At 38.0% G+C, this 22,628-nt stretch overlaps 1 long non-coding RNA gene across 1 annotated transcript; it reads right to left on the bottom strand.

Annotated features, from left to right (window-relative positions):
* Positions 1–2,564: 2,564 nt before the first annotated feature.
* Positions 2,565–20,952, bottom strand: LOC105493869 (uncharacterized). The gene is made up of 4 exons (XR_011613069.1): positions 20,860–20,952; positions 19,874–19,979; positions 11,186–11,430; positions 2,565–4,996 (listed from the first exon to the last, which is right to left on the bottom strand). It is a non-coding gene; the product is annotated as an uncharacterized lncRNA (long non-coding RNA).
* Between the last annotated feature and the right edge of the window lie 1,676 nt (positions 20,953–22,628).

Here is a 22,628-nt window from a genome sequence, read left to right as displayed (position 1 = left end):
GTTTTTTATGGCCCATGGCTTTTCTACTATGTCACTATTGGTAGCACTTTCCACTGCAGGATCTATTTGCAAAGACTAGGAAATTAGCATTAAGCAAGCTGCTATGAAGACTTCAACACTAACTAGACCACAGGCCTCACACATTTTTCCTCCACCCCAGCCTCCTCTGGAGGGTACCTGCTAAGCCTTTGTGACACATAACAAAGCAAAGAAAGTGATAGAACAACAGCCCCAATTACACAGGCAGATCCTTGTTTCTTCTTCTCTCTCTAAAGAATTCCTTGGACTGAAAAGCAGTTTATTTTGGAGGAGTGAGAAAGTGGTGATAGAATTAGAAGGGCCTGGGAAGGTTTCATTTTAGGAGACAGTTTTAGGCTGAAAAGAGATTTCATGAGTGTAATTTACTCGAGGTGACTTTTGGGGGCTCTTATAAAAAGGAAGTTCATGCTGAATAGGAGGTGGCTTCTAAGATGCAGATGCTAGTGAGCTAAGAGGGCTTGGTAAAGAGGAGGCAGGAGTTAAGTAGTGTCAAATATGTAGTAGCAGCCTTCTTCCTCCCTTGTTTGGGGCAGTTCATCGCAACCCTTCGCAATAAAGGGGTCCAGGAACCACTAGGAATGAATGGGCATTTGCATTCGAGGTGAAATCCATCTGTCATAACTGCTTGGACTTTAAGCTTAAAAATAAAAAGAACCACATATTTCCCTTTGCAGCTTGATTTATCTAATGTAATTTGAGAAAGAAAGAAGACATTGTTGTTATCCCGTCACCTTTTTTTTTTTTTTTTTTTTTTTTTTTTGGATGAAGAGACTGGGACTCAGAGAAGTCAACTGATTTTCCCAAAATCAGAAAACACAGAAGTTGCAGAGCTGAGATGACTACTCTGGTCTTCTGATTCCAAATTCCAAATTCATTCTTCTGAGCAATTTCCCAAAGTGGGAAATGGGTTTATCTTCTATTTTTGGGAACTGATAGTGCTATTCTATTTAGAGAACTTATATAAAAATCTTACTTTATAATAAATAACATTTCCAAAAGTAAGCTTAATTTAAAGAAAATAAGAAAGTTTGGTATAATTGTATAAATATACCAAATTTAAACAAATGTACCAAATGACTTTGCTCTAAATACATCTATTTTCCAGCAAGCCAAAGTGAAACAATTTGAAATAAGTGGCATTTACTGACCACTCCTTAAAGTTCACACAAAAGAGGTAGTACTCTAACTTAAACATACAAGGTGAAGAAATAGCTTACTCAGCCTGTTGGGCTTCCTCTTCTACACTCTTGGGAAACTCCCTCTGTGTTAATCAAGCATTCTCAGGCCTTGGAGGGAGTTTTCTATTCTCAGTAAACTGAGATTGCATTTGGGAAATTAAGAGGTATCTGTCCTCACTTCATTCCCTTAAGATCAGGATCTGTGCTTTTAATAGTGACAATTAGCTAACATATACAATTAAGCCATGCAAATGAAGTAAGAGAAAGCTAGAGGAGAAATTCAGGAACCAGTTTCCTTTTCCAGACATCTTGTACAAATAGTGTTCAAAAGACTGATTCAAAAGATGGTCCTTTGCTTGAACCCAGGAGGCAGAGTTTGCAGTGAGCAGAGATTGCTGCACTGCACTCCAGCCTGGGTGACAGAGTGAGACTCCATCAAAAAAAAAAAAAAAGATGGGATTATTTTTTAAAAAATAAATTTCACTGTGTATTTTTAAGGTATACAGCAACATGATGTTATAAGATGGATATAGATAGTAAAAAGGTAACTGTAGTGAAGCAAATTAACATATTCATCATCTCACATAGTTACCTTTTATTTCTTTTGTTTTGATGGGATTTTTAAGACAGTAGAAAGGAATGGTAGACAATAGGGTAAACATTTGAGGGAAAGTGGGGCTGTGTAGAACTCCTGAAATGACATGACGCATAAATGTCCCCATTACCTCTAAAGGGTAACTTGTTCCTACTTCCAGGGACAGCTGATGGACATCAATGTAAATTTCTAAATGACTTCCTGAATATTTTTATTTTTATTTTTTGTATTTTTAGAGGAAATTATAATAACATCAAGCCATCTCTGGACCATATTGCTGCTGATATCATCAGCAAATGGCACTATTCCTAAATCCTAAGATGCACTTTTCCCTTCACATTTCAACATTTGTGAAACTGGATTGTACCTTACACCTGATTGCATATACAATGTAGTCTTTCCTTTTCCTTTGTCATTGCATCTTATGCCTGATTTCTCCTTGGAATTGAGTAAATACAATGCTTACATGTGTTAATAAGAATTGAGGTCAGTCATAATTTTTGAAATATGCTACCAAATATAAGCCTTTCTACATATTGTTGACTTTGAAGTCATTTCTTTTTTTAACTACTAAACAATAACACTTTTTGTTGAGAAAAATTGCATGTGAACAAGAGACCAAGCAGGTAGAGAGAAAAATACTCAAGAGAATGTTACTGTGTCCCAAAGGCTAAAGTCACCTTACTATCAAGAGAGAAGGACAAGAGCAGAAAGAACCAGGTAAATTACAAATAGAAAATTCCACTGTTCATTTATCTTTATTTTTAATAATTCCATTTGTGTGAGTATGTTAGATCACGAGGTCATAATGTTACTCTTCATACTGACTTCTCATGTAAATTATAAATAAGTTTTTATGCTAATGATTTATGGGGTAAGCTATTCATCTTTCCAACAGAGAGTCACCTACAAAGAAATAATTATTCTACCTCTGAGATGAAATATCATGAAAGGAGTGGTTTCCAGATATTTTGATTTTTAAAAGCTTAAAGAATATATGTAATATAAAATTCTAAAGCAGACAAAATTAATCCTTTTAGCAATCAAGATAGTGGCTACTTTTGGTGAGAAGGACAAGGCAGTGATAGAGAACTGGCTTAAGGGTCTTTCCTGAAGACAGTGAGGTGGGCAATGGTATTTTTCTTGACCTGGATGGTGATTAAACAGATGTGTTTACTTTGTGATAATTGACTAGGCTGTGCACCTATGAATTGCATACTTTTCCATATATATACTGTATTCTTATATTTTAAAAGAAGTTTAAAAAATAAATGCAACAGATATAGGACTTCCTATATCACTTGTTGACCAAAAAAATGGCTTCTTTTTTCTTTCAGGTAAAATGTACTAGTGGCTTTAATATTATATTGACTAAGGGATAAATGTTTACCCTAGGAACCTTAATCTTGATGTTCTCCAAAGTCATTATCTGTTCTTTCTGATTATCAGAATAGAACATATCTCTATATAAATGACAATTTCTGGTCTTTCTCAAAAAATAACACTAAGCATGAAAATCAGAAATATTGATCTTGTGTTGTAATGATGTTTCTATTGGTGTGAAATAGTTTCTAGTAGAGTTGCTGTCCTAACACACAAATGAAATTGCGCTATTTGGAAGACACAACTGGGAATGACTTTCTTCAGTAAGGAGTTTGCAACATGATGGTTTAGGGATGGAGGTGCTGGATTCCTCTGTCTCCGGTTACCCAGGTTATTGAGGACAGGGAGGTCAACAAGTAACGCCCTCCTCCCACCCACAGCACAAAACAGAGGGGGGTTCAGTGAATAGGTAGGGCTTTGGCCAGGGTGGTGAGGAGACTTACATCCCAGTTACATACGTTTCAGAATGGGGGCACTGAAAACAATGTTTTAAATTCTAGCACCCAGCAACATATATGTGAAGATTAAATTTACTCATGTGCTAAATTCACTTGCTCCATCACTGAATTTGGGTGGTGTCTGTTAAAGATGGGAACAAAGGCATTCAGGTCCTGGTATCTTTTACCACTCCCAGCATGAATAGACTCATGTCAGTGGGTAAGGGCTGGTATTTCTCAAGAAAGCTCTGAACTCGCGTAGTGGGTCAAATAATGGCTCCCCCACTTAAAAATGTCCATGTCCAAATGCGTGGAAGCTGTGAAAAAGGGTTTTTGCACATGTAATTAAGTCAAAGATCTTGAAATTAGGTCACCCCGGATTACTTAGGTGGGCCCTAAATTTAATGACAAGTATCCTCATAACAGACAGAAGAGAAGGTGATGTGAGATTTGGAGCAGCAGAGATTGGAGTGATGTGGCCACCCATCAAGGAAGCCAAGGACTTCCAGCAGCCACCAGAAGTTGGAAGAGGCAAGGAAGGACTCTTCCCTAAAGCCTTTAAAGGAGCACAGCCCTACTAACACCTCGCTTTTGGACTCTGGCCGGCAAAACTGTGAAAGGATACATTGCTGTTATTTGAAGCCACCGTTTTGTAGTAATGTATTACAGCAGCCCTAGAAACTAATACAACTCCTAAATACACCCTTAGCAACACTATTCAACAACAAGTAGGCAATTTCCTCCTGACTGAAAAATATTGATATGTTATGGGATCCTTAGGGGTGTTGCTTTTCTGTCCAGAAACCTCTGTGGCCGTGGCACCTTTGCCTGAGTTTTGCTCAGGTCCACTGGGCCCACTCCTCCTGGCAGGCTGCGCTCAGTTCACACTGCTGGCCTGGATCCCATGCTTCCAAAGAGGCTAGAGTGAAGCGGTGAGAGATGTGTGAAGGAGTGAGCATGGGGTCTGCCCACTGCACACAGTCAGGCTCGCTGGCTGCTACAGCGGGGTGGGCGGCTTCAGGTGCTGGCACAGGTGCTGGCTCACTGCAAGGCTGCAGCTGCACCAAGCCGCAGCTTGGTGCAGCAACGCAACCACGGAATGCGTTGGTGCCCGGAAACTTGGAGACTCCAGGAACCGCAGGGCTGCAAAGGGCAAATCACAGCCCTAGCTCCAGGAGCTCCCAAGTCTGGGCTGCCCAAAGGGCTGCAGCTCTTCTCTCCTCTCTCTCTCTCTCTTCGCTCCTCCTTGTTGCCTATAAACAGCAAATTCAACCTCCCAGTTTTCAGACTAGGAATGCTGGAGTTGTCCTTCATTACTCTAAATTGTTCACTCCGCATGTAGGCACTGAGGATACATTGATGAACTAAACAGACAAAAGGATAGAAATTCCTGTCAAGATTACATTCAATAGGGATGAAGCAGGCAATAATGAATAAGCACACTAAGTTGAATATGACTATTTAAGTATATATAACACATATTACTTGTATTATATTAAATATTTTAAGTTTTTAAAATTCTTCGCTTCATAGATTTTACATTAGAGTAGAAGAGGCATTTTGTTGTTCTTTTTGTTTTGGACTCAGGAGGTACACGTGCAGGGTTGTTACACGGGTATATTGCATAATGCTGATGTTTGGGACACAGATGGTCCCATCACCCAGGTGGTAAATATAGCACGTAATAGGTGAATTTTTAGCCCATGCTTCCCTCTCCCATCTGGTTGTCCCAAGTGTTTATTGTTGCTATCTTTATGTCTATGTATATTCAATGTTTAGCCTCCACTTAAAATCAGAATATGCAGTATTTAGTTTTTTGTTCTTGTGTTAATTTATTTAGGATAATGGCCTCCAACTGCATCCATGTTGCTACAAAGAACATGATTTCATTCTTTTTATGGACATGTAGTATTTCATGGTGTATATGTACCATGTTTTCTTTATACAATCCCACTGTTGATGGGCACCTAGGTTGATTCCATTGCTGTTGTCAATAGGGCTGCAAGGAACATACAAGTGCATGTAATCTTTTTGATAAAAGAAATTTTATGTTTGGATTACCCAGTAGGATTGCTGGGTTGAATAATAGTTTTGTTTTAAGTTCTCTGAGAAATCTCCAAACTGCTTTCCACAGTAGCTGAACTAATTTACATTCCCACTAGCAGCGTATAAGCGTTCTCTTTTCTCCACAACCTCACCAGCATCTGTTATGTTTTGGCTTTTTAATAGCCTTCTGATGACTGTGAAATGGTATGTCACTGTGGTTTGGATTTCCACTTCTCTAATGATTAGTGAACGTTGAGCATTTTTTTCATATGTTTATTGGCCGTTTGTATGTCTTCTTTTGATAAGCGTCTGTTCATGTCCTTAGCCCATTTTCAATTAAAATATTTGTTTTTTGCTGGCTGATTTAAGTTATTTGTAGATTCTGGAAATTAGATCTTTGTCAGATGCATAGTTTGCAAATATTTTCTCACATTCTGTAGTGTGTTTACTCTGTTGGTAATTTCTTTTGCTGTACAGAAACTCTTTAATTAGGTCCCGCTTGCGTATTTTTAGTTTTGTTGCAATTGCTCTCTGGAACTTAGCCATAAATTATTTGCCAAAGCCAATGTGGAGAAGCGTATTTCCTAGGTTTTCTTCTAGGATTTTATAGTTTGAAGTTTTACATTTAAATATTTAATCCATCTTGAGTTAACTTTTGCAAAAGGTGAGAAGTAGGAGTCTAATTTCATTCTTCTGCATAGGGCTAGCTGTTATCTTGGCACCATTTATTGGATAGAGAGTCCTTTCCTTATTGCTTATTTTTGTCAATTTTGTTGAAGATCAGATCGTTGTAGGTGTATGGGTCCATTTCTGGGTTTTCTATTCTGTTCTATTTGTCTTTGTGTCTGTTTTTGTACCAGTACCATGCTGCTTGGTTACTGTAGCCTTTTAGTATAGTTTGAAGTTGGGTAATGTGATGTCTCTGGCTTCGTTCTTTTTGCTTAGGATTGCTTTGGGTATTCAGGCTCCTTTTTGGTTCCATATGAATTTTAGAATATTTTTCTGATTCTGTGAAAAATGACTTGATATTTTGCTAGGGATAGCACTGGAGTTGTAACTTGCTTTGGACAGTATGGTCATTTTAATGATATTGATTATTCCAATCCATGAGCATGGAGTATTTTTATATTTATTCAGTCATCTTGATACCTTTCAGCAGTGTTTTGTAGTTTGCCTTGTAGAATATTTCACTTCCATGGTTAGATATATTCCTATTTTGTGGCTATTGTAAATGGCATTTTTTTTTATTTGGCCCTAAACTAGAATGTTATTGGTATATAGAATTGCTACTGATTTTTGTACATTGATTTTGTATCCTGAAACTTTACTAAAGTTATTTATCAGTTCTAGGAGCCTTTTGGAGAAGTCTTTAGGGTTTTCTATGTATGAAATCAAATCATCAGCAAAGAGAGACAGTTTGACTTCTTCTTCTTCTTGGATGCCATTTATTTCTTTCTCTTGCCTAATTGCTCTGACTAGGACTTCCAGTGCAATGTTGAATAGGAGTGGTGAGAGTGGGCATCCTTCTCTTGTTCCAGTACTCAAGAGAAATGCTTCCAGCATTTATCTGTTTAGTATGATGTTGGCTGTGGTTTGTCATAGGTGGATCTTATTATTCTAAGGTATATTCCTTTGATGCCTAGCCTGTTGAAGGTTTTTAGTCATGAATAGATATTGAATTTTATTGAAGGTTTTTTCTGCAGCTATTGAGATGATCATACGGTTTTTGTTTTTTCATTCTGTTTATGTGGTGAATCACACTTATTGATTTGTTATGTTGAACCAGCCTTGCATCCTGGGAATAAAGCCTACTTGATTGTGGTGAATTAACTTTTTTATGTGCTTCTTGATTTAGGTTGCTAGTAGACTGTTGAGGATTTTCATGTCTATGTTCATCAGAGATATTGTTCTGAAGTTTTCTTTTTTCATTGTATCTCTGCCAGATTTTGGTATCAGGATGAGGCTGGCATTGTAGAATGAGTTAGGGAGGAGCCCCTCTCCTCGATATTATGGAATGGTTTCAGTAGGATTACTATTAGTTCTTCTTTGTATGCCTGGTAGAATTCAGTTGTGAATCCATCTGGTCCAGGGCTGTGTTTGGTTGGTAGGTTTTTTATTACTGATTCAATTTTGGAACTTGTTATAGGTCTGTTCAAGTTTTCACTCCCTTACTGGTTCAATCCTGGGAGGTTGTATGTTTCCAGGAATTTATCCATTTCCTCTAGATTTCCTACTTTGTGTGCATAGAGGTGTTCATAACAATCTCTGAAAATCTTTAGTATTTCTGTGGGATTGATTTTAATGTCATTTTTGTCATTTCTTGTGCTTCTTTGGAACTTCTGTCTGTTTTTCCTTGTTTTTCTAGCTTGCAGTCTATCAGTCTTGTTTATTCTTATAAAAAACCAACTCTTGGTTTCACTAACCTTTTATGGACTTTTGCATCTCAATTTCATCAGTCATTCTCTGATTTTAGTTATGTCTTCTCCTCTGCTAGCTGTGAGATTGAACTGTGCTCTTTTTTTCTAGTTCTTCTAGTGTTATGTTAGATTGTTTAGTTGAGATCTTTCTAACCTCTTTATAAAGGCATTTTAGCACTATAAACTTTCCTCTTAACACTGTTTTGCTACATTCCAAAAATTCTGGAAAGTCGTGTCTCTATTTTCATTAATTTCAAATAATTTTTTGATTTCTGCCTCAATTTCATTGTTCGCCCAACAGTTATTCAGGAGCATGTGGCTTAATTTCCATATTTTTGTGTAGTTTTGAGAGATCTTCTTGTTATTGATTTCTATTATTATTTCACTATGATTTGAGAGTGGCCTTTGTGTGATTTTAAAGTTTTTTAATTTATTGAGACTTGCTTTATGACTGAGCATGTCGTCAATCTTAGAATATGTTCCATGTGCATATGAGAAGAATGTATATTCTTTCATTGTTGGCTTGAGCATTCTAGACATGTTCATTAGGTCCAACTGGTCAAATGTCAAGTTTAATTCCAGAATTCCTTTGTCAGTTTTCTGCCTCAGTGATCTGTCTAATGCTGTCAGTGGAGTGATAAAGCCCCCACTAATATTGTGTTGCCATCTATGTTTTATTGTAGGCCAATAATTTGTTTTATGAATCTGGGTGCTCCAGTGTTGGGTACATATATATTTAGAATAGTTAAGTCTTTTTGTTCAATTGAACCTTTTATCATTATATAATGCCCTTCTTTGTCCTTCCTGATTGTTGCTGGTTTAAAGTATGTTTTAATCTGATTTAAGAGTAGCAACTCCTGCTCTTTTTTGTTTTTCATTTGTGTGGTACATCTTTCTTCATTCTTTCACTTTGAGCCTGTGTGTGTCATTCATGTAGGATGCATCTCTTGAAAACAGCAGACAGTTGTGTCTTCTCTTTTTATCCAACTTACTACTCTATGCATTTTAAAGGGAGAATGTAAACTGTTTACATTTAGTGTTAGTATTGACATGTGAGATTTTGCTCTCGTCGTTGTGTTGTTAGCTGGTTGTTTTGTAGACTTCATTGTGTAATAAGTGTATTTTTATTGGTAGCAGGTTTCATCTTTCATTTCTATGTTTAGCAATCACTTATGGATTTCCTGTAAGGATCATCTGGTGGTAATGAATTTCCTTAGTGCTTGCTTGTCTGAGAAGGATTGTATTTCTCCTTCACTTACGAAGTTCAGTTTGGTGGGATATGAATTCTTGGTTTGAAATTTATTTTCTTTAATAATGCTGAAAATAAAGCCCCCCTCCCCACTGCAATCTCTTCTGGCTTCTAAGGTTTCTGCTGACAGAACTGCTGCTGGCCTGATGGGGTTCTTTTTGTAGGTGACCTGACCTTTCTCTCTAGCTGCCTTAACAATTTTTTTTCTTTTGCATAGACCTTGGTGAATCTGATGACTATGTGACTTGGCAATGGTTGTCTTGTATAGTGTCTCACAGGAGTTCTCTGTATTTCTTGAATTTGCATGCCCACCTCTCTGGTGAGATAGGGGAAATTTTCATGGACTCTATCCTCAGAGATATGTTCCAAGTTGCTTACTCTCTTTCTCAGGAATGGCAATGAGTCATAGATTTGGTCTCTTTACATAACCTCATAAATCATGAAGATTTTTCTCATGTTTTAAATTCTTTTTTCTTTTCTGTTGCCCAACCAAGTTGATTCAAAGAACTGGTCTTCAAACTCTGAGATTCTTTCGTTAGCTTCATCTGTTCTGCTGTTAATGCCTCTGACTATATTATGAAATTTTTGAAGTTAATTCCTGAATTTCTGAAGTTCAGTTTCGTTCTTTCTTAAAATAGCTACTTCATCTTTAAGCTCTTTGATCATTTTCCTGGATTCCTTGAGTTCCTTGTATTGGGTTTCAATGCTCTCCTGGATCTTGATGTGCTCCCTTGCCACCCAGATTCTGAATTCTATGTATGTCATTTGAGTCATTTCAATCTGGTTAAAATCCTTTGCTGGAGGACTTGTGTGTTTGTCTGGAGGTAAGGGGACACCAGCTTTTTTGAATTGCTAGAGTTCTTGAGCTGACTCTTTACCATATGAGGTCCGGTGTTCCATTAACAGTAGTGTACATTGAGTACAGTCAGTTGGCTTCATTCTGAGTGCTTTCAAAGGGCCAAAGCTCTGTACAGCATCTTTATTTGTGACTAGATTTTTGCTTTAGGTATCACATGTGCTGTATATTGGAAAAATGTTTTTGGTGGTGTAATTTGGGGTGCAATCCAGTAGGTGGTGCTTAAGAGTGGTGGCTAGCAGATAGGCTTTTACTCAGCGCACAGCTCCTTTGTATTTTGGTGGAGTCCTCTGTAGTGCTCTGTGGTGGTAGGGAGAGATGACCAAAGATGGGCCTTGGAGGAGCCCTCCTTATTACTGGCATTGCACCTGCATTTCATTTATTAGGTGTCCTGGGCTGCAGGGTGCCCTCAGGCAGAGGCTATGGCTGGAAAACAGTCCATACCCTTCCCTGGCTGGCCCTGAACAAGGAGGCACACCCTGTTCCTGAGCCAGTGTTCTGAGAGTAGGGTCTCCCCAACTGCTTGAGTACCATGAGTCCCTCCTGGCTAGAGGCAGTGGAGGTAGGTATAGTCTCTCAACCCACTGTCCAACTGCTTCCCAGGGTAACAGAGAGCTGTATCTAACCACAGAGCTCAGGCAGAGGCCAGGCCATTGTTCTGGAAGCTGACGCTGAGCCTTGTCTGATGATAGGGAGTGAAGCAATGTAACAGCTTGCTAGTACTGTAATTGTACTAGCCTCTATGTAATTGCCATAGCCTCTATCAGGGCTATGGCAGCTGCCATGAGACTGCTCCATGGTCCAAGGCCTGTGGGAGTTCCTGGGGACTTGAGTTTTGCTCTGCAAGCACTCCAGCAACTCTCTATATCAGTCTAGAGGCCCAGGGACAGGAATCAGGAATTGGGATGAGGGGGTCCTCCAGTTCTTAGGATTTCAAAGGTCCCTGTGGAAAGTGAGGATCCCCCAGGCGCTCTCACTCACTCACCCTTTCTCTATGCTGGGGAGCTTCTCCTGGCTCCATGCTCATCTTGGGTGACCAGCTGCCCAGCTTCACTCTTCCCTGTTCTCTGTGTCCCCTCACTCCCTTAATCAATCCTGATACGGTTTCTTAGGTGATCTACTTGCAGAGTCAATGTTTACTTGACACTTTGTTTTTTCTCTGTGAGAGTAGCACACACTAGCTGCTTCTCATCTACCATCTTGAATTCTTCCCATCTGAAAATATTTCAACTGCAATTACAATTAAAGAAATGCAAAAACAATAGCACTCTAAGTTATAATTTCTCACCTATAGAATTCAAAAACATCCAAATGATTAACTAAATATTTGTTTGGCAGATCTGTAGGAAAACGTGAATTCCTTGTGAATTACTGGAGAAAATGAAAATGATGCAACCCTTATGGAAGAAAATTTGGGGATTTTTGGGGGGGAGGGGAACAATATATTTAAAACTATAAATGCATTTATCCTAGCAATTCTGTGAATGGGGATTTATCTTAGGGTACACCTGCACACTTACAAAATAATGTATGAAGTCATTCATTACAGAATTGTTTGTAATAGCAACAACCTGAAAAGCAACTCATATATCCATCCCATAGGGACTGGTTTCATGACTATGGTTCATGAATACTCTGCAGCCCTTAAAAAGAATGAGGAAGTGGGCAGGCACGGTGGCTCACACCTGTAATCCCAGCACTTTGGGAAGCCAAGAAGGGCGGATCATGAGGTCAAGAGATCGAGACCATCCTGGCTAACACAGTGAAACCCCATTTCTACTAAAAAAAATACAAAACAATTAGCTGGGCATGATGGCAGGCGCCTATAGTCCCAGCTACTAGGGAGGCTGAGGCAGGAGAATGGCATGAACCCGGGAGGCAGAGCTTGCAGTGAGTCGAGATCGCGCCACTGCACCCCATCCAGCCTGGGCAACAGAGCAAGACTCCACCTCAAAAAAAAAAAAAAAAAAAGAATGAGGAAGTTCTCTATGCACTGACATGGAAGGAAGACAGATGGTTGAATGAAAAAAGTACAGAATTAGCCATAAAGTATAAGACTTTTTGTCTAAAAAAGAAGGGTGATATAATTGCATATTTATATTTTCTTCCACTTATATCAGGAGATAATAAAGATACACAAATTGGCTAGAATAAAGTGGTTTCCTATAAAGGGTAAGAGTAATTGAGTGGATGAAGACTAGGGTTGGGGATAGATTTCTCAGTGTATTCATTTTAATATATGCATTTATTTTATATATATAATTTTTATATATGTATTTTATATTTTGATTTTGTTAACATATAAATATATTATTCCTTTATAAAATTAAACTTGATACGTTTGATTACTAGATATGTAGAAAGCATTATGTTCAGTACCATAGTAATACTTTCAAATCAGCTACAATTAGTATTTATGAGCATCTATGTGCCAGGCATTGTTCTGCATTGGTTGGTGGGGGTGTAAGATGAAAGGAATTCATGGCTTACATTGGAGTGGAAGTCCTATCTTTCACTTTGCACCTCTCTCCTTCAGGCCTAGCATAAACATGATCTTAGGGGAGGCAGAATACATATGATAAAGAGATAACTATCAAGAGACAGAATAGTGGCTAAAGAAATACTGAAGGAAAAATTCAGGAAGAGGTCGGAAGGCTATGCCTCATCGTTTCCACCTGGTAAGAAAAACTTTAGGCAGTGTTGCCAGCATTCCTTATTGCCTATCTTTTGAACACATGCCATTATCCCTAGAGTGAAATGACATCTCATTGTAGTTTTGATTTGCATTTCTCTCATAATCAGCGATATTGAGCACCTTTTCATATACCTGTTTGCCATTTGTATGTCTTCTCTTGAAAAATGTCTATTCAGATCTTTTGCCCATTTTTAAGTAGATTAACACATTTTTTTTCTATTGAGTTGTTTGAGTTCTTTATATGCTCTGGTTATTAATCCCTTGTCAGATGAATAATTTGCAAATATTTTCTCCCATTCTCTGGATTACCAGAGACTGAGAGGGGTAATGGTGGTGGGAGAGAATAAAAATGATTAATGAGCATAAAATATAGATAGGAGTAATAAGATCTAGTATCTGATAGCACAACAGGGTAATTACAGCCAACAAAAACTTATTATGCATTTCAAAATAACTAGAAGAGTATAACTGGAATGTCTGTAACACAAAGAAGAAATAAATGCTTGAGGTGATGTGAGGTGATGGATATCTAATTTATCCTGATGTGATTATTACATATTGTATGCCTGCATCAAAATAGCTCATGTATCTTATAAGTAGATAGGCCTATTATGTACCCATAAAAATTTTTTAAAAGAACTTTAAACAAATTATATTTAACAGAGTTTAATTGGGCAAAGAATGATTTGAGGATCAGGCAACCCCCAGAAACGGAAGAGGTTCAAAGCAACTCAGTGCTGTCACATGGTTGGAGAGGATTTATGGGCAGAAAAGGGAAAGAGAGATATAGAAAATGCAAGTGAGGTACAAAAACAGCTGGATTGGTTACAGCTTGCCATTTGCCTTATTTGAACAAAATCTGAACAGTTGGCTGCCTTTGCTTGACCAAAACTTGATGATTGGTACAAGAGTAGATTACAGTCTATTTACACATCCAGTTAGGTTACAGTTCACTATATATGAAGAAGAAACCTTTAAGCAGAACTTAAAATACATAAAGAGGAAGGTTTAGGCTAAACTTAACACACCCAATTATCAAAAAATGAGTAGCTTTGTAAAAGTGGATTTGACTGCTTTCACAGACATTTCTTCTGCATGGGTTGGCCAGAATCAGAAGAGTAATTGTAAGTTTCAGTTCCTGTCCTACAGTTACAAACGGGTTTCACTTTGTAAATGCTCTTTGGATGGCAGGAACCAAGCAGCCATGAAAAGAGGAAACACACCTTTAAAGGAGTCATTACATTATGACTCTCAGGATTGGAACATGGAATACCGAATGGCCTCCTTGGCACAGATAGGCCACGCTTGAAAGGTGTTCCAAGATAGGAACTCACTACCACGGTTACGTTGATGCAACTCTGTGAGAAGTTCTTATCTGGTGATGGAAAATCTCATCTCTTCAACACACTGACTTCTACCAAGCCTCAGAACCCTGTAAACAAGATTCGTTCATCTCAAATTGGGTTAAAGCAGTCACTCCAGAAGACTCACCCTGCCTTACGTTAGTTTGGAATAAAGCTGTGGGGATGGTGGTAGAGGAGGGGAGTGAATGAGGATTTTTTATTGTTATTTGGTTCTAAAGAAACTTTTATAAATTTTGCATTTAAAATAATTATGTTTATAACAATGTTCAGATTAATTCAAAATAGGATATTATATCCTATTATATTAAATATACTATTTAATCATCTTGTTGACCAAATGCAACTTAAACATGTAAAATGGTAAATAGTATAATAATTGTCTTCTAAGCCTGCACTATAAAGTATTTTGGTGGCCTCATTATTAAAGGACCAAGGTGCCCAAAGAAACAAAATTTTGTAATGATAAACAAGAGACAAACCTACTTCTTTTCCACCAGAGTTCTGGCCACATTGAAATAAGGTGTTTGAATGCTTAATAAGAATTATTTTGGTCCACACGGTGGCTCATGCCTGTAATCTCAGCACTTTGGGAGGCCAATGTGAGCAGACCACTTGAGGTCAGGAGTTCAAGACCAACCTGGCCAACATGGCGAAACCCCATTTCTACTAAAAATACAAAAATTAGCCGGGTGTGGTGGTACACGCCTGTAGTCCCAGTTACTCAGGAGACTGAGGTAGGGGAATCACTTCAACCCAGGAGGCCAAGGCTGCAGTATTGAGATCACACCACTACACTCCCACCTGGGCAACAGAGTGAGATTGAGACTCTTTCTCAAAAAAAAAAAAAAAAGAATTATTTTGAACAAAGTGCTGTCACCTAAGTTAGCAAAACCCCAAGCAAGGTTTTTGGCTCTGTAAGGAAAGAATTAGCCTACCATTTGGAAATTTAGTGGTGTTAATAATGCAGAAAATGACAGTGAGACTGGAAAGGGATTGGCTTTGGGGCTCATTCTGCTTTATAAATAATAATGAATCTTCTCCAACATGAAGTAATGTGAACTAAAAAAAAAAAATCTCTCCTTAGAGTACAAAATTACCTCATACCCCAACCTGTATTTCTCCACTCCAAGCATATTTTCTGGGAGTTCTACTTAGAGAGTGAAAGCTGCTGTGTGTGTGATAATTAATTTTAACAAGCACTTGGCAAACTGAGCTGGACTCAGTATAAGCTGCCCTAGACCAAGTATGAATTTGAACTGCATTTTTTGTGGTGTTTTTTCCACAATGACATTATTTAGGCATTTAAAGTTATCTGAACTGCAATTTTTTGTTCTTTTTTTTTTTTTTAATTTGACTTTAAAAAAAAAATTACTCCTGAATAAACAGGCAGTTTGTAAAAACTCAAGAACTATGGTAGATATTGGATCTTTGTGTAGCAAAACTGGAAGGGTGTTAGGTATCTGCTATTTATCAAATGGCCACTTACTTTTCTTTTTTGCCCTATGTTCAGAAAACAAACGTGCATGTCTCCTGATTTATAATGTATTGTTCATTAATGGAAAAAGTGTTTGAGAATTAGATCCTAATGTCATTTCCCATGCAGCATCTTCATTCTTTTCTAAAGCACTATTTGGTGAAAACAAGTGATAGTCCTCAGATGTCATCAGCAATGTTTGAGCACCATTCCCCTTTTATATCCTGCACATGGAGTATGGACAGGCAAACAACAAGTCGTTTCCAAGTAAGAAAATAAATTTTGAGAGAGTTAATACTATAATTTGAAAGTAATAACCTCCTATTTATCCATCTAGTTTATTGTTCTATACTAAATTATTTATGCATGTCTCTGTGTCTATAATTTATGTGAAACTTTGCACAATCTTAAATAGGACAAAATAGACATTCTGTAATTTCCCAGGCAAGCTATTTAAGGTGACTATCTCTCTACATATTTGAGATGAAAAACAATAACATGAAAATCCATCCCTTATGTTTTTGTAAACAGACTTACTATCTGTGACTCAGTTTCCTTCTCACAGGGTACTAATTAATCTTTTACGATAATAACTTGTCAAATTCCATTACTTCTGTAAAGGCAATACTTTATATTCTTTTGTATTCCAAGTTTAAACTGATGTTAAATGCCATGGTTGCAACTGCAGGTTAGAAATATGTGTTTGACTACCGTCAGAGAATACTATAAACACCTCTATGCAAATAAACTAGAAAACCTAGAAGAAATGGATAATTTCCTGGACACTTACACTCTCCCAAGACTAAGCCAGGAAGAAGTTGAATCCCTGAATAGATCAATAACAGGCTCTGAAATTGAAGCAATAATTAATAGCCTACCAACCAAAAAAAGTCCAGGACCAGACGGATTCACAGCTGAATTCTACCAGAGGTATAAGGAGGAGCTGATACCATTCCTTCTGAAACTATTCCAATCAATAGAAAAAAAGCAAATCCTCCCTAACTCATTTTATGAGGCCAATATCATCCTGATACCAAAGCCTGGCATAGACACAACAAAAAAAGAGAATTTTAGACCAATATCCCTGATGAACATCGATGCAAAAATCCTCAATAAAATACTAGCAAACCGAATCCAACAGCACATCAAAAACCTTATCCACCATGATCAAGTGGGCTTCATCCCTGGGATGCAAGGCTGGATCAACATACGCAAATCAATAAACGTAATCCAGCATATAAACAGAACCAAAGACAAAAACCACATGATTATCTCAACAGATGCAGAAAAGGCCTTTGACAAAATTCAACAGCCCTTCATGCTAAAAACTCTCAATAAATTTGGTATTGATGGAACGTATCTCAAAATCATAAGAGCTATTTATGACAAACCCACAGCCTGAATGGGCAGAAACTGGAAGCATTCCCTTTGAAAACTGGCACAAGACAGGGATGCCCTCTCTCACCACTCCTATTCAACATAGTGTTGGAAGTTCTGGCTAGGGCAATCAGGCAAGAGAAAGAAATCAAGGGTATTCAAGTTAGGAAAAGAAGAAGTCAAATTGTCCCTGTTTGCAGATGACATGATTGTATATTTAGAAAACCCCATTGTCTCAGCCCAAAATCTCCTTAAGCTGATAAGCAACTTCAGCAAAGTCTCAGGATACAAAATCAATGTGCAAAAATCACAAGCATTCTTATACACCAGTAACAGACAAACAGAGAGCCAAATCATGAATGAACTCCCATTCACAATAGCTTCAAAGAAATAAAATACCTAGGAATCCAACTTACAAGGGAAGTAAAGGACCTCTTCAAGGAGAACTACAAACCACTGCTCCGTGAAATAAAAGAGGACATAAAAAAATGGAAGAACATACCATGTTCACAGATAGGAAGAATCAATATCGTGAAAATGGCCATACTGCCCAAGGTAATTTATAGATTCAATGCCATCCCCATTAAACTACCAATGACTTTCTTCACAGAATTGGAAAAAACTGCTTTAAAGTTCACATGGAACCAAAAAAGGCCCCACATTGCCAAGACAATCCTAAGCCAAAATAACAAAGCTGGAGGCATCACGCTACCTGACTTTAAACTATACTACAAGGCTACAGTAACCAAAACAGCATGGTACTGGCACGAAAACAGAGATGTAGACCAATGGAACAGAACAGAGCCCTCAGAAATAATACCACACATCTACAGCCATCGGATCTTTGACAAACCTGACAAAAACAAGAAATGGGGAAAGGATTCCCTATTTAATAAATGGTACTGGGAAAATTGGCTAGCCATAAGTAGAAAGCTAAAACTGGATCCTTTCCTTACTCTTTATACGAAAATTAATTCAAGATGGATTAGAGACTTAAATGTTAGACCGAAAACCATAAAAACCCTAGAAGAAAACCTAGGTAATACCATTCACACATAGGCATGGGCAAGGACTTCATGTCTAAAACACCAAAAGCAATGGCAACAAAAGCCAAAATTGATGAATGGGATCTAATTAAACTAAAGAGCTTCTGCACAGCAAAAGAAACTACCATCAGAGTGAACAGGCAACCTACAGAATGGGAGAAAATTTTTGCAATCTACTCATCTGACAAAGGGCTAATATCCAGAACCTACAAAGAACTCTAACAAATTTACAAGAAAAAAACAACCCCATCAAAAAGTGGGCAAAGGATATGAACAGACGCTTCTCAAAAGAAGACATTCATACAACCAACAGACACGTGAAAAAATGCTCATCATCACTCGCCATCAGAAAAATGCAAATCAAAACCACAATGAGATACTATCTCACACCAGTTAGAATGGCAATCATTAAAAAGTCAGGAAACAACAGGTGCTGGAGAGGATGTGGAGAAATAGGAACACTTTTACACTGTTGGTGGGACTGTAAACTAGTTCAACCATTGTGGAAAACAGTGTGGTGATTTCTCAAGGATCTAGAACTAGAAATACCATTTGACCCAGCCATCTCATCACTGGGTATATACCCAAAGGATTATAAGTCATGCTGCTATCAAGACACATGCACATGTATGTTTATTGCAGCACTATTCACAATAGCAAAGACTTGGAATCAACCCAAATGTCCATCAGTGACAGATTGGATTAAAAAAATGTGGCACATATATACCATGGAATACTATGCAGCCATAAAAAGAGGATGAGTTCGTGTCCTTTGTAGGGACATGGATGCAGCTGGAAACCTTCATTCTCGGCAAACTATTGCAAGAACAGAAAACCAAACACCACATGTTCTCACTTATAGGTGGGAACTGAACAATGAGATCACTTGGACACAGGAAAGGGAACATCACACACCGGTGCCTATTGTGGGAAGGGAAATGGGGGAGGGATATCATTAGGAGATATACCTAATGTAAATGATGAGTTAATGGGTGCAGTACACCAACATGGCACATGTATACATATGTAACAAACCTGCACGTTGTGCACATGTACCCTAGAACTTAAAGTATTAAAAAAAAAAAAAAACCATCCACTCTTTCTTAATTCAACTGCAAATTCAGTATTGTATTACAAACAAGACCACTGAATAAACAACACTGCAAGAACACAAAGGTTATAAAAAAAAAAAAAGAAAGAAAGAAAGAAAGAAAGAAAGAAAGAAAGAAAGAAAGAAAGAAAGAAAGAAAGAAAGAAAGAAAGAAAGAAAGAAAAGAGAAAAGAAATATGTGTTTGAATCTCTTATCCTTTTTGCTTGGCAGTGTATGAAATATCTGCTCTTTCTAGAAATCTTGATGATGAAGTGGCCTGTTGTTTTGTCACCTAAAAATGCAGTAATGTTTAAATTAAGCTTTTCTTTATTAACATCACTTGATTGTATGCTGTATTTAGAGCTTAGTGAAATTTTGCAACATTAAGTCTACAACTGATTAAAGACATTTTATTAATTTATTCTTGTTTCTAATGGGAACTTTCTTAAATTAAATTACATCTAACATTTATTAAGGAGCTAAAACATAGGCAATTACTGTGCTTAGAGGCAAAGGGCAGACAAAAGTGAATCAGACAAGTTCCCTGCCCTCAGGAAGCTTTCAGTCTAGTGATGAGAAAGACTTATATACACCTTATGTTGAAAGAGAAAAAAAAAAGCTCTTACCTGGTTACTGGCATATGAAGTTGTTAGTTACAGATATGCCCCAAACTAAAGGTGTCACCTTGAGCAATTCTCTTTCTCTTTCTCTTTCAATCTCTTCATCTATAAACTAGGGGTTGGGAATAGATTTATTAACAAACACAAATTGAGCGTCTACTATGTGATAATAGTAGCTAAACTTACTGAGTAATTACCATGAGGCAGGTATCAAGACAAACCCTTTATGATGGTAACCTCATTTAATCCTCAAAGCAATTCTGTTTTCAAGAGGGGGAAATTGAGGCTCAAAGATGTTAAGTAACTCCCCCAAGGATGCAAAGTGATTGAGCCAGAATTCAAGACTAGGTTGGTTTGACTCCAAAACTCACGACATTAAACTCTAATGTGTCACTGCAACCAACTCTAATAGCTTCTAATTATTAGTTCTATTAATATTGCATGACCACTATTTGCCCCCAGAATGTAAAATGTAATATGAATAGTTTGGTTTTTGTATTACTAGTGGAGATTAAAGGTGCACAATGGAATTATTCCAACTGGGAAAATACAGGAAAATTTCATGGAGGTGGCAGCATATGGCTGCAGTTAATAAGGTTTGCTCTCACAAAATGGAGAGGTAAGGCCATTTCAGGCAGAGAGAATTATATGAGAGGTTACAGAGCAGTAAACAGTCATGCATCTGTAAGATCAAAGGGAAAGGGTGGTAAGAGAGAAGCTGGAAAGTCAAGTGGAGCCAGATTGTGGAAAAACTACAGAGTCATGCTAAGGACCTTGACATATAGAAAATGGGAAGTCCCTGAAAGTTGAAGAACATGAGAGTGAAATGATTAGTAACTTTTTGGTTTAGGGCTTGTTTCTTTTGTGTTTGGTTTCTTGTTTTGTTTTGTTTGTGGTTTTTTTAAATTTACAACCAATAAGAATATTTAGCAAGATTTTCAAATACATGATGAACATATAAAACTGGCCTGGCTCAAGAAATAAAAAATTACCTGGCTAATTCTGGGTAGTTGGAGTGAAGTTTCAATCAGCTACATGGCATTTGCTAATCATCTGATATGAGCTAAAAATAAAGTAGTTAACAAATAAACTGTCAGCCTACAGTCGGGGTCTCAAATAGCATGTGACATAATTGAGAAGCAGTTTTCCATATCATACATGAAATAATTGAAGAAACTACTTACAAAGCACTCTACCAGTAGGTACAATAAAATACAACTATACATACAAAATAATGCTGAAAGCTGCAAGTAGAGGGGTAAAGCTAGGCCAAACTGCTCAGGGAGTCATTCTGAAGTGGATCTGGGAAGTATGTCTAGAAGGGGAGCCATTGCTGTGAGAGTGCTGAGGCTCATCTGCTACTAGTACCCCATCACTCAGATATGTGGCAGGTCAGCACCAAAACCATCACTGTGCACTCCTTTCCATCTAAATTCCATCAAATTATGACCAACCTACCAAGGTACTACTTCAAATTCTCTCTTCCTCTATAAGCTAGTGGTCTTGTCTAAAATTTAAGAAGATCATACTCATTTTCCTACTTCTTGTTCTCTTTCTTCTGTGTTTTATGAGGCTGTAATGAACTAGCAACTTCCTCTCCCCCAGAACTCTGTATTCCAGGCCTTAGATCACTCAAAACTGTTGCTTATAAGTGCAGAGAATCAACAAAGAAGGAACAGAGGTTAATGTCTGGTCAAAGATGTGATTCCTCTTGTTGAAAAGTTTATTAGCTTATTTATAGAATCGTTAAGTCCCAGGAAAAACCAAAAAAATATATATATTGGATCCTAATGATATTCTCTTTTCTTCTTTTTTCTTTCTCCCTACTCTGTTGCCCAGGCTGGAGTATAATGGCACAGTCTCGGCTCATTGCAACCTCCACTTTCCAGGTTCAAGGGATTCTCCTGCTTCAGCCTTCCAAGTAGATGGGATTACAGGCATGCGCCACCACACCTGGCTAATTTTTTTTTTTTTTATTTTTAGTAGAGATGGGGTTTCACCATGTTGGTCAGGCTGGTGTTGAACTCCTGACCTCAAATGATCCACCAGCCTCAGCCTCCCAATGTGCTGGGATTACAGGTGTGAGCCACCGCACCCAGCCTGATACTCTCTTGCAAGGGCATTGCTTACATTGTGTGTCATTAGAACTATAGAGTGTTGGCTCCAGACACAGAACCCCTAGAGTTTTCTAAACCATTTATATCACACTGGCAACCAGGAGTAACTTTATATATTCAAGAATCAAGATTTCACCTGGAAGTACCTCAGGTAGGTGTTGGTTCATTCACATTCCAACCAAACGATAATGTACCATGAAGTGCATACGGCTAAGTCCGCAATGATTAAGGCAACCACATAAAATCTCATTATTTAAAAGAAATTAAGGTCAGGTGTGGTGGCTCACGCCTGTAATCCCAGCACTTTGGGAGGCCGAGGTGGGCAGATCACCTGAGGTTGGGAGTTCGAGACCAGCCTGACCAACATGGAGAAATCTCATCTCTACTAAAAATACAAAATTAGCCGGTCGTGGTGGTGCATGCCTGTAGTCCCAGCTACTCAGGAGACTAAGGCAGGAGAATTGCTTGAACCTAGGAGGAGGAGGGTGCGGTGAGCCGAGATCGTGCCATTGCACTCTAGTCTGGGCAACAACAGAGAAACTCCATCTCAAAAAAAAAAGAAAAGAAAAAGAAATTAAATGCACTGTGGTTTATGGAGCAGCATTCCTCTCCCATGTCCTACATCAGATCTTTCACATGCCAGT

The sequence above is a fragment of the Macaca nemestrina genome, chromosome 14 (genome assembly GCF_043159975.1).
Source record: "Macaca nemestrina isolate mMacNem1 chromosome 14, mMacNem.hap1, whole genome shotgun sequence".
NCBI classification, from domain to species: domain Eukaryota; kingdom Metazoa; phylum Chordata; class Mammalia; order Primates; family Cercopithecidae; genus Macaca; species Macaca nemestrina.
This window is presented reverse-complemented; position numbering and strand designations above follow the sequence as displayed.